The sequence below is a fragment of the Oncorhynchus gorbuscha genome, linkage group LG16 (assembly GCF_021184085.1).
Source record: "Oncorhynchus gorbuscha isolate QuinsamMale2020 ecotype Even-year linkage group LG16, OgorEven_v1.0, whole genome shotgun sequence".
In the NCBI taxonomy this organism is placed as follows: domain Eukaryota; kingdom Metazoa; phylum Chordata; class Actinopteri; order Salmoniformes; family Salmonidae; genus Oncorhynchus; species Oncorhynchus gorbuscha.
The window spans coordinates 88,721,633-88,735,365 of NC_060188.1; positions in this window are offsets into that span (position 1 = coordinate 88,721,633).

The following is a 13,733-nucleotide window of genomic DNA, read 5'->3' on the forward strand; positions in this document are numbered from 1 at the left end:
TATTTGACAAAGATACAGTCGATCAAATGAAGACCGGCCGCGTTGTTGGCGTGCCATGAAGGCGTCACTCTCTGACCAAATATGGTGTCCTATAGGACATACTACACCCCTAATGATATAGTGAAGTCTGGTTACGTTCTAGGATCTTTGAGCAATACATACGAATGTGATTTGACTGTTTGAAACAACGTTTAGGGTTAGATTTTCACAGATTTCTTTCTTTGCAAATTGAACGAGTGGAAATACAAAATCAATTGTCCATGCTATATGACCCTTTCTAGGGTATGAAAAAGGATTGTATCTAACAAAACAACACTTCATGTTATCTCTGGGACATTTGGAGGATAAATCAGAGCAAGATTTCAGAATGTAAGTACACATTTCACCTTTAGAGGTGAATTTATCAAACCCATCGAGGTGAAAAAATGTGTTTTGTTGTTAGGAGCTCTCCTCAAACAATAGCATGGCATTTTTTTTGCAGTAATAGCTACTGTAAATTGGACAGTGCAGTTATATTAACAAGAATTTAAGCTTTCAGCCGATATAAGACACTTATATGTACCGACATTTGTTGTTTCTCTAAAATCTGCGATCATGACACAAGGCGCTGCGTGATTTACAACTGTCCCGTTAACGGGACGCCTATCCCTAATTAACCTCTCTGCGCACGGAACCCGCTGAAATTACACAACATACGGTGCTCGCTACATAAATATCATATTAAACTCATGAAAATACAAGTGTCTCACATGTATCGAAAGCCTAGAATTTTGCTAATCCAACTGCGTTGTCAGATTTAAAAAAGGATTTACTGCGAAAGAATGCGATGCGATTATCTGAGCATAGAGCCCCATAAAAATAAATAAAAATTAACCAGCACAGGCGTAACATAATCACAAACTGCATTAAAATAAATCGTTTACCTTTGACGATATTCGTCTGTTTGCAATTCCAATGCTAATTGTTACACAATGAATGATCTTTTGTTTGGTAAAATCTGTTTTTATAGCCTAACACTAAACATTTTGTGAACCGCTTGTGTCGTGAATTCCGTCTCATTCCATTTTCGACGACACATTCCAGGTAAATAACCCACACAGAACGTGACTTTTCCAGTCATGTTTGGTTTCACTGCAATCAACTGGTTTGTTTGTAACACAATCAAACCTGATGGGTCATTTCGCAGGACGTATTGACTGAAAGAAACCGATTTGAAGACAACAAGTAATGACATCATTGTGCACCAATGATTTGCCCACTGTTTCGTTGATTGACTGTCTTTTAACCCAATGACCACTGATCGTCTTGAAATCTATCTGGGTAGATAGCCAATGAGCTGAGCTCAACGGCAATATGCCATGTTTATGTGTTGCAAGACCAACCCATGTAGTAAGCTCCAGCGTAAAGAGAGTCATTCGCTATTGAATTTTCATACCGGAAGAAGCTATGCATATTACGCACTGCATTGTTTGGTGAATACGCAGATTCAGCTATTTAAATATCAATCATTATGGCGACTAAGTCAGGGAAAGCTAAATCTAAGTCTCGATATACAGATGTACACACAACTTTAGAAAAAATTGATTGGGAAGGTGTGTTGTAACTTTAATGTGTTAGAGTTAATGTTTAAGTTTATTCTTTGAGCTGTATCTAAAGATATTTCTTTAGATTTATTTGCATATGTAATTGTATTGGGTTGTGTTGAATTGCGCTTTTTGACTGAAAGTCCCAGACTGACTTGCGAGAGGAATGAGTGATAACGCGCCAATTATGTGCAGGTGCTAGTGATTGTGGCTGACTTTCCGACAGCATCTTACCTGCATTGCTCTGTACCAAAACAATTGTTGTTAAATGTAATGTAAACAAGCTTTCGTATCAAACCCGACGTCCCGAGTCATTACTTTGAAGTTAGTTAATCTAAAAAGGTGAGACAGAGATTGTTGTAGGACACTTCATTTAGCGATTGTGGAGGAATATTTTTTTGAAAGGGAGAGGTCATTGTTTTGGACTGGTAATTTCTTATCATGCTAATAATGCCCTTGTTTGAAATTAATAATATAAAATATTTTTGTGATTTTTTTATTTATTTTAGAAGCAATATATAAACATTTAATGTCATGAAATATGAGATGCGTGTGTCTGCCGCCCCACCCCAACCCACATGAAATAGCCTATTTGAGGCTGTTGAGGAGAGGGCAGGACCACATCAATGGCCAAAGTGAAATGGAGACAGTAGATACAGCTGGTCTGTTGTAAATATAATAAAGACAGTAGATCTAGCTGGTCTGTCATAATATAATAGAGACAGTAGATCTAGCAGGTAATAATAATATAATAATATATTCAAACTTCAACTCTCTCTATATATATATGTTTATTATACCTGTTGATACAGGGCTCATATGTGAAACTATTCTAACTGAACATTTTCTTTGACAGTGACACTGACTCCGAGTGGGAGTCTTATCCGGTGTCCTGTGTGAATTTAAGTATGTTCTCTCTAATTCTCTCTTTCTCTCTCTCGGAGGACCTGAGCCCTAGGACCATGCGTCAGGACTACCTGGCATGATGACTCCTTGTTGTCCCCAGTCCACCTGGCCGTGCCGCTGTTCCAGTTTCAACTGTTCTGCCTGCGGCTATGGAACCCTAAACTGTTCATTTTTACTCTTGAGGTGCTGTCCTGTTGCACCCTCTACAACCACTGTGATCTCAGCACAGCCAGAAGAGGACTGGCCACCTCTCATAGCCTGGTTCCTCTCTAGGTTTCTTCCTAGGTTTTTGCCTCTCTAGGGAGTTTTTCCTAGTCACCGTGCTTCTACACCTGCATTGCTTGCTGTTTGGGGTTTTAGGCTGGGGCTATATAAATTGATTTGATTTGATAAAGGACTGAGGGTCATCCAAATATTGAAAGTGTGTAAAATAAGTTATTTTGTAAATGTATATATATATATTTTTTATATATTTTAATCAATAATTATTATCATTTTCAATTTTTGTTATTTTTTTCATGTATTTTTCTCAATTCTTGGGGGGGGGTGTTAGAATACCATTTTGGCATTTTGTATATAGTTATTTGTTTCAAAATGTATACCTTCACCAATTTGACCACTTTGGTACATTTGGGCTACTTGTGTGGGACACCTAGGTGACTTCATGATAAATGTCATGTAAGCACACTCATTTTGGAAGTTATCATTCTGAAACTTTGCACAAGTGCTGTTACCCTCTTATATTCTTCACTGAAATTGTCCCCATCATCCTATCTGAATATTTGTTTTGTCTTGTTCATTTTAAAGATGATGATACAAAAAGGAAAAGAAAAACGTATGGTTCTTTTCATTGTTTTATCTAAACCAGATCTATTGTGTGTTATTCTCCTACATTCATATTTACACAAACTTCAGTGTTTTCTTTCAAATGGTACCAAGAATATGCATATCCTTGCTTCTGTGCCTGAGCTAGAGGCGGTTAGATTTGGATATGTCTTCAGGCGGAAATTGCACAAAGTCGGGGGGAGGAGGAGCTGCAAGAGGTTTTAAGGAACTGAGAATGACATTTACATTACATTTAAGTCATTTAGCAGACGCTCTTATCCAGAGCAACTTACAAATTGGTGCGTTCACCTTATGACATCCAGTGGAGCAGCCACCTTACAATAGTGCATCTAAATCTTTTAAGGGGGGTGAGAAGGATTACTTTATCCTATCCTAGGTATTCCTTAAAGAGGTGGGGTTTCAGGTGTCTCCGGAAGGTGGTGATTGACTCCGTTGTCCTGGCGTCGTGAGGGAGTTTGTTCCACCATTGGGGGGCCAGAGCAGCGAACAGTTTTGACTGGGCTGAGCGGGAACTGTACTTCCTCAGTGGTAGGGAGGCGAGCAGGCCAGAGGTGGATGAATGCAGTGCCCTTGTTTGGGTGTAGGGCCTGATCAGAGCCTGGAGGTACTGAGGTGCCGTTCCCCTCACAGCTCCGTAGGCAAGCACCATGGTCTTGTAGCGGATGCGAGCTTCAACTGGAAGCCAGTGGAGAGAGCGGAGGAGCGGGGCGACGTGAGAGAACTTGGGAAGGTTGAACACCAAACGGGCTGCGGCATTCTGGATGAGTTGTAGGGGTTTAATGGCACAGGCAGGGAGCCCAGCCAACAGCGAGTTGCAGTAATCCAGACGGGAGATGACAAGTGCCTGGATTAGGACCTGCGCCGCTTCCTGTGTGAGGCAGGGTCGTACTCTGCGGATGTTGTAGAGCATGAACCTACAGGAACGGGCCACCGCCTTGATGTTAATGACAAAACGGGCTCCGACCAAGGATGGGTTGGAATGGGGGGAATTGATGAGGAGGAACTCTATGGTCTAATTGTGGTTTCCTGATACACGTACAGTGGGGCAAAAAAGTATTTAGTCAGCCACCAATTGTGCAAGTTCTCCCACTTAAAAAGATGAGAGATAAGAGAGGCCTGTAATTTTCATCATAAGTACACTTCAACTATGACAGACAAAATGAGAAGAAAAAAATCCAGAAAATCACATTGTATGATTTTTTAAATGAATTTATTTGCAAATTATGGTGGAAAATAAGTATTTGGTCAATAACAAAATTTTATCTGAATACTTTGTTAAATACCCTTTGTTGGCAATGACAGAGGTCAAACGTTTTCTGTAAGTCTTCACAAGGTTTTCACACACTGTTGCTGGTATTTTGTCCCATTCCTCCCTGCAGATCTCCTCTAGAGCAGTGATGTTTTGGAGCTGTTGCTGAGCAACACGGACTTTCAACTCCCTCCAAAGATTTTCTATGGGGTTGTGATCTGGAGACTGGCTATGCCACTCCAGGACCTTGAAATGCTTCTTACGAAGCCACTCCTTCGTTGCCGGGGTGGTGTATTTGGGATCATTGTCATGCTGAAAGACCCAGCCACGTTTCATCTTCATTGCCCTTGCTGATGGAAGGAGGTTTTCACTCAAAATCTCACGATACATGGCCCCATTCATTCTTTCCTTTACACGGATCAGTCATCCTGGTCCCTTTGCAGAAAAACAGCCCCAAAGCATGATGTTTCCACCCCCATGCTTCACAGTAGGTATGGTGTTCTTTGGATGCAACTCAGCATTCTTTGCCTCCAAACACGACGAGTTGAGTTTTTACCAAAAAGTTCTATTTTGGTTTCAACTGACCATATGACATTCTCCCAATCTTCTTCTGGATCATCCAAATGCTCTCTAGCAAACTTCAGACGGGCCTGGAAATGTACTGGCTTAAGCAGGGGGACACGTCTGGCACTGCAGGTTTTTGAGTCCCTGGCAGCGTAGTGTGTTACTGATGGTAGGCTTTGTTACTTTGGTCCCAGCTCTCTGCAGGTCATTCACTAGGTCCCACCGTGTGGTTCTGGGATTTTTGCTCACCGTTCTTGTGATCATTTTGACCCCACGGGGTGAGATCTTGCGTGGAGCCCCAGATCGAGGGAGATTATCAGTGGTCTTGTATGTCTTCCAATTCCCAATAATTGCTCCCACAGTTGATTTCTTCAAACCAAGATGCTTACCTATTGCAGATTCAGTCTTCCCAGCCTGGTGCAGGTCTACAATTTTGTTTCTGGTGTCCTTTGACAGCTCTTTGGTCTTGGCCATAGTGGAGTTTGGAGTGTGACTGTTTGAGGTTGCGGACAGATGTCTTTTATACTGATAACAAGTTCAAACAGGTGCCATTAATACAGGTAACGAGTGGAGGACAGAGGAGCCTCTTAAAGAAGAAGTTACAGATCTGTGAGAGCCAGAAATCTTGCTTGTTTGTAGGTGACCAAATACTTATTTTCCACCATAATTTGCAAATAAATTCATAAAAAATCCTACAATGTCATTTTCTGGATTTTTTTTCCTAATTTTGTCTGTCATAGTTGAAGTGTACCTATGATGAAAATTACAGGCCTCTCTCATATTTTTAAGTGGGAGAACTTGCACAATTGGTGGCTGACTAAATACTTTTTTGTCCCACTGTATATGAACGTATATGAAGTGCTATGGGTGACTCTCCCAATAGAGCAGCCATCCAGTACCCTTGCCTCCATGGGGACAGAGAGAAGTTGAGTGGGAATACCTAATTCAGAAATCATGGTAGCATCCATAAAACCTTCATCAGCCCCAGTCAATGAGCACCCGGGGAGACTTAGACTGGTCTCCCCACAACAGAATCACAAAAAAAGGTGGGCTGGTGACATAAAGGAGGGGACTCCCAGTCTGGCTCACCAGAGTACTTGTACCCACTAAAGACAAGTTTGTTTTAACAGGGCTATATAATGTCCTGCCCCTCCACAGTACAGGCAACAGTTAGATTGGCGCCTACGTGGTCGTAACTTAGCTCTTCCCAGTTGCATGGGTTCAGGAGTATCCAACTCACCCATCTCCGATGATTTTCGGCTCTCCTCGGAAATACACACTTCAGGGATTTCCAAATTCCTTAGCACGTGCGCCAGCATCAGCAGACGAACCAGTGTTCCTGAGAACTGACCTCCTCTCACATGACGTTCTTGTAGGCACCCATCAATCCTAATCGCCAGGGCGATGAGGGAATCGAGGTTCAGTGGTATTTCCCGAGCTGCGAGCTTGTCCTTTATCCCCTCCGACAGTCTGTGGAGGAAGGTGTCAACCAGAGCCTCCAGATTCAAGGAACTCTCTGCGGCAAATGTGCGACAATCTGCTGCGTTGTCTGCCACAGTACGGGAGTTCTGATGTACCTGCAGTAGCTTTCGAGCCGCCTCCCTCCCAGGCACAGAAGAAACGAAAACCTTCCTCACTTCTGCCATGAATTCCTCCAGGCTATGGCACACAGCAGATTGCTGCTCCAACACAACCGTTGCACAGGAGAGCACCCTTCCGGACATTAGCGTGATTAAATACGCTATCTCCGATTGGTCCGACGGGAACGAAGAGGGCTGGAGTTCGAAAATAAGGGAGCACTGGGAAAGGAATGCCAGGAAGGTACCAGGATCGCCTGCATAACGCTCCGGAGGAGGTACACAGGGTTTTCGGGGAGTCGGGGTATGTTAAACGCTCCGGAGGAGGTATGCAGGGTTTTCGGGGAGCCAGGGTATGTTGAGGAGCCGGGGTAGTTTGAACCAATCCACTAGTAGTAGAAATGTTACTGGGTGGTTGGGAGGTCTCAGATGTGGCAGGCTGCCTATAACTCATGCTCCGTTATCAATCAATCAAATGTATTTATAAAGCCCTTTTTACATTAGCCGATGTCACAAAGTGCTGTACAGAAACCCAGCCTAAAACACCAAACAGCAAGTAATGCAGATTGCTTTGAACCCTTGGTCGTGGTGTTCCGTCAGGGAACGAAGCCCTTCCAAAAGGTCCCGCAGTAGCTCTTCATGCCTCCCAATGGTGGCTCCCTGCAGGGAGACAGCGTGGCGGAGCTGGTCCAAGCCTGCTGGGTCTATCATGGCCAGTTCGTACTATAAGGGCACAAGGCGAGACCCAAATGTAGACACTGGAGGCAATTGGTTGATATTTCCGACATTTATTATAACAAAAGGGGTAGGCAAAAGGCGAGAGTTCATAAACCAGGTCAGAGTCCAAACAGTACCAGGCTAGAGGTCATAGGCAGGCTAGAGGTCAGGACAGGCAGGGTTCAGTGATCAGGTCCGAGTCCAAACCAGACATAGCTGTTCTGTCCTACCAATGAACGGAAAACCCAGCCAACTGTATATTATCTGTGTCGTCGTTCAGCCACGATTCGGTGAAACAGAAGATATTACTGTTTTTAATGTCCCGTTGGTAGGATAGTCTCAAGCGGAGATCATCCAGTATATTCTCCGGTGATTGCACTAGCATAAAAATTGTGGATGGAAAAATGGTTACAGTCCAACTTTCGCAGATGTACCTCCCCTGACTTTTTTAACCTTCATTTAACTAGGCAAGTCAGTTAAGAACAAATTCTTATTTACAATGATGGGTTACCAGAGAACAGTGGGTTAACTGCCTTGTTCAGGGACAGAACAACAGATTTTTTACCTTGTCAGCTATGGGATTCAATCAAGCAACCTTTTGGTTACTGGCCCAACACTCTAACCACTAGGCTATCTGCCGCCCCAACTTCACTCCTCGGCAGTTGGTTGCTTTAGCCTTACCACTCAAACAAACCCCTTCTATTTGTCCAAGGTGAAGTCAATGTATGTTGATTTTTTTGTTTATTTTTTATTTAACCTTTATTTAACCAGGAAAAGCCCATTGAGACCCAGAGTCTATTTCTCAAGGGAGACCTGGCCAAGAAGGCAGCAACAATCAGTACATTACAGAACTACAACATACAACAATACAATACAACAACATGATCCAGGATAAGAAAAGCATTTACACTCCTCTGTAACAGAGTCTCCCATCAATATATTAAATTCATTCAGTGGCACTAACAGATCTAGATGAAGCATGGATTGTAGATTATTCAATGCCTCTGGTGCACAAGAAGAGAAGGCAGTCTTGCCTAATACTGTGAATGTCCTGGGGACTTACCTAGCAGACCGGGTATGGTAACTGCTGGTGGTGAAGGAAACCAAACTACAGAGGTGAAGAAGGAGTTGACCCAAAAGGACTTTGTAGATGAACACATACAAATGTATCTTTCTGCGCATATAAATTGAGGTCCAACCTACCATTTGGTAGAAGGTGCAATGGTGGGTGAGTGACTTGGCATTTGTAATAAAGCGCAAGGATGATTGAGAAAAAGAGTCCAGTCTCTGTAAGACGGGAGGAGGTTGCATGCATATACAACAAGTCACCATAAACCATTACAGAGAGAACAGTGGCCTGAACAAGCTTCTTTCTAGCCATAAGCGGGAAGCAAGCCTTATTACAAAAATAAAAACCCAATTTCAATTTAAGCATTGTCACAAGTTATCCACATGAACTTTAAAGGACAACTTGTCATCCAACCAAATACATACAGTTGAAGTTGGAAATGTATATACACTTAGGTTGGAGTCATTAAAACTTGTTTTTCAACCACTCCACAAATTTCTTGTGAACAAACTATAGTTTTGGCAAGTCGATTATGACATCTACTTTGTGCATGACATAAGTCATTTTTCCAACAATTGTTTACAGACAGATTATTTCACTTATAATTCACTGTATCACAATTCCGGTGGGTCAGAAGTGTATATACAGTAAGTTGACTGTGCCTTCCAGAAAATTATGTCATGGCTTTAGAAGCTTCTGATATGCTAATTGACCACATTTTAGTCAATTGGAGGTGTACGTGTGGATGTATTTCAAGGCCTACCTTCAAACTCAGAGCCTCTTTGCTTGACATCATGGGAAAATCAAAAGAAATCAGCCAAGACCTCATATTTGTTTTTTTAGACCTCCACAAGTCTGGTTCATCCTTGGGAGTAATTTCCAAACGCCTGAAGATATGATGTTCATCTGTACAAACAATAGTGCGCAAGTATAAACACCATGGCACCACGCAGCCGTCAAACCGCTCAGGAAGGAGACGCGTTCTGTCGCCTAGAGATGAACGTACTTTGGTACGAAAAGTGCAAATCAATCCCAGAACAACAGCAACGGACCTTGTGAAGATGCTGGAGGAAACAGGTACAAAAGTATCTATAGCCACAGTAAAACGAGTCCTATATCGACATATCATGAAATGCAGCTCAGCAAGGAAGAAGCCTCTCCTCCAAAGCCAGACTACAGTTTGCAACTGCACATGGGGACAAAGATCGTACTTTTTGAGAAATGTCCTGTGGTCTGATGAAACAAAAATAGAACTGTTTGGCCATAATGACCATCGTTATGTTTGGAGGAAAAAGGGGGGGTTTGCAAGCTGTGAAGCACGGGGGTGGCAGCATCATGTTGTGGAGGTGCTTTGCTGCAGGAGGAACTGGTGCACTTCACAAAATAGATGGCATCATGAGGTAGGAAAATCATGTGGATATATTGAAGCAACATCTCAAGACGTCAGACAGGAAGTTAAATCTTGATCGCAAATGGGTCTTCCAAATGACCTTAAGCATACTTCCAAAGTTGTGGCAAAATGGCCTAAGGACAACAAAGGCAAGGTATTGGAGTGGCCGTCACAAAGCCCTGACCTGAAACCTATAGAAAATTTGTGGGCAGAACTGAAAAAGTGTGTGCTTGCAAGGAGGCCTACAACTGTAGGTACAGTATTTGTAGGATGACACTTTTTCAATGGATAAGCCACCAGATGTGACAATGTTGACCTTTTCAAGTTCTAGCCCTGGTAATTTAGTTTTTTGTACATTCAAGACCAGTTTGAAACCATAAAGGGAGGCCTTCAGTGACTGAAAAGCAGTCTGGAGCTCTTCAACAGCCTGAACCAGAGAAGGAGCACTTATGACTGTATCATCTGCATATAGATGAACTTTTCTGGTTGCATCCCATTTCCCAGATCAAGGCAGGGCGGCAGGGTAGCCTAGTGGTTAGAGCGTTGCACTAGTAACCGAAAGGCTGCAAGTTCAAATCCCCAAGCTGACAAGGTACAAGTCTGTTGTTCTGCCCCTGAACAGGCAGTTAACCCACTGTTCCTAGGTTGTCATTGAGAATAAGAATTTGTTCTTAACTGACTTGCCTGGTTAAATAAATAAATGAAAACAACACAGGAGCTAAAATGGAACACTGGTGCACACCTCTATTAATCTCTTGACAGCTAGACTTGTGATTGTCAGTATATAACACATTATGTTCTGTCAGAAAGATAGTTCCTAAACCAATTTACTGCCCCTTCACTGAGACCAATGTTACTGAGTCTAGCTAACAACAATTCATGGTCAACTGAATCAAAGGCCTTTGATAAATCCACAAACAGAGCAGCACAACGTTGCTTTTTATCAAGTGCATTAATGATGTCGTTTGCCACGGCCATAGCTGCAGTTGTGGTGCTGTGTCCCGATCTAAAGCCTGACTGAACCCTGCTCAGTATGTTATTTGCCACGGCCATAGCTGCAGTTGTGGTGCTGTGTCCCGATCTAAAGCCTGACTGAACCCTGCTCAGTATGTTATTTGCCACGGCCATAGCTGCAATTGTGGTGCTGAACCCCGCTCAGTATGTTATTTGCCACGGCCATAGCTGCAGTTGTGGTGCTGAACCCCGCTCAGTATGTTATTTGCCACGGCCATAGCTGCAGTTGTGGTGCTGAACCCCGCTCAGTATGTTATTTGCCACGGCCATAGCTGCAGTTGTGGTGCTGAACCCCGCTCAGTATGTTATTTGCCACGGCCATAGCTGCAGTTGTGGTGCTGAACCCCGCTCAGTATGTTCTACTCAATTAAGAAGTTTAACTATGAGTTTACTAGGGATTCATAGATTTTGGCCAGGATAGGGAGTTTAGACATTGGACGATAGTTATTAGCATCTGAGGGATCTCCACCCTTTAGCAGTGGGAGGACATAAGCTGATTTCCAAATGCCGAGTATGGAATTGGTCAAGAGACTCAAGTTGAAAATGTGTGCCACAGGTTCAGTAATAATACCAGCTGCTATCTTTAAGGAGGTAGGGGTCCAGGTTGTCTGGACCTGCAGACTTTTTAGTGTCTATCACCTTTTAGAGCTTTATAGAACTCAGTATAAGAAACAGGCTCAAAGTTAAAATGGTTCACATGAGGGCCTAAATCATAGTTGACTGTAACAGACCTTACATTAGAGGCCTGGGCCACATCATGGTCTAAAACTGAATCAGCTGATATGAAGTGCTTGTTAAAAACCCCTACAATATCGGCTTTATCCTTCACTTCATCAGAATCCATCATGGTCAGGAAGGCCAGAGTAATGTACAGATTAAAGTTCTGTAATATTTTACTTCTGCAGTAAGTTCACAAGTGACACCTTGTGGATACTGGGTGAAATATAACTTGTGCACTAATGGTGCAATGAATAACATTCTACCAGGCAGTTTAAATGTCTGTTCAGCTGTAATGTCAACCTGGTGTCATAGACTAGATGTAAATCCTGGACATTCAAATTAGTATGATATGTTATGTTTGGTATAGTTACATAAGACAGACGTTGCGAGTTTGAATCTCATGATGGACATCTTTAGCATTTGACCTAATTAGCAACTTTTCAACTACTAGCAACTACTTAGCATATTAGCTAAGCCTAACCTTAACCCTTTAATCTAACCCATCCCCTAGCCCTAACCTAACCCTTTAACCTAACTCCTAAACTTAACCTTAACCCCTATCCCCTAGCCTAGCTAACATTAGCCAGCTTGCTAATGTTAGCCACCTAGCTAGAATTTGTAACATATCATATCTCCTGTAGTCCAAATTTCAGCTTTTTCATTTTGTTGGCGATGAGAGAAAGGTTATTTTCCTGGCACCACTCCGCCAGGGATCTCACCTCCTCCCCGTAGGCATGTTTTGTTGTTGTTGGTAATAAGACTTACCACTGTTGTCTAATTGGCAAATTTGATGATTTAGTTGGAGAAGTGTGTGGCCACGCAGTCATGGGTGAACAGATAGTGCAGGAGGGAGTTGAGCACCTACCCCTGTGTGGCCCAAGTGTTGAGGATCAGAGTGGAGGAGGTGTTGATGCATACTTTCCCCACTTGGGGTCAGCCTGTCAGGAAGTCCAGGACCCAGTTGCACAGGGAAGGGTTTGGAACCAACGCTCTGAGCTTAGTGATGAGCTTGGAGGGCACTATGGTGTTGAAAGCTGATTTTGAGTCGATGAACAGCATTCTTACGTAGATATTTCTCCTGTTCAGTTGGGATAGGGAAGTGTACAGCGCAATGGCGATTGCATCGTCTGTGGATCTGGTGGGGAGGTATGTAAATTGTAGTGGGTCTAGGGTGACGGTAATATATAATAATATAATAATATAATAAGGTGGAGGTGATATGATCCTTAACTATCCTCTCAAAGCACTTAGCGTTAGTCATTTAGGAAGGTTGCAAGTTCAAGTTCAAACCCCCGAGCTGACAAGGTACAAATCTGTCGTTCTGCCCCTGAACAGGCAGTTAACCCGCTGTTCCTAGGCCGCTGTTCCTAGGCCGTCATTGAAAATAAGAATTTGTTCTTAACTGACTTGCCTGGTTAAATAAAGGTAAAATAAAAAATAAAAGTTCAGTTACCTTTGCTTTCTTGGGTACAGGAACAATGTGGACATCTAGGCAGCTTGATGTTGCTTTTCTTGAAGCGGGCGAAGAAGGTGTTTAGCTTGTCCAGGAGCGAGGCGTCGGTGACCGCAACATGGCTGGTTTTCCCTTTATAATCTGTATTTGTTTGGAGTCACTGCCACATACGTCTCGTATCTGAGCCGTTGAATTTCGTCTCCATTATGTCCATGTACTGTTGTTGTGCCTCTATAATTTCCTTACGAAAGTCATAGATGGTCTTTTCATACATGTCCATGTTCCCAGTCACCAAGCCATTGTTAAATGTGATGGTTTGCGCTTTCAGTTTTGTGCAAATTCTGCAATCTATCCACAGTTTTTGGTTTGAATAAGTTCTAATCGGGAATAACATCCTCTACGCACTTCCTGATGAACCCAGTCACCAAGTCAGTGTATACTTCTATAGTGTTCTCAGAAGCGACCCAGAACATTTCCCCGTCCGTATGATCAAAACCCATCTTGAAGTACCAGTAGTCTCCCCTTCTCCCACACTTCTCCAGCAGGTTGCATGCAGCGCCCACCAATAGTCACCATATCTGCCTCCCAGCACACACCAACAGCTGCCCCCCCCACCTTCCACCCCAAATTCCACCCTCACACCAG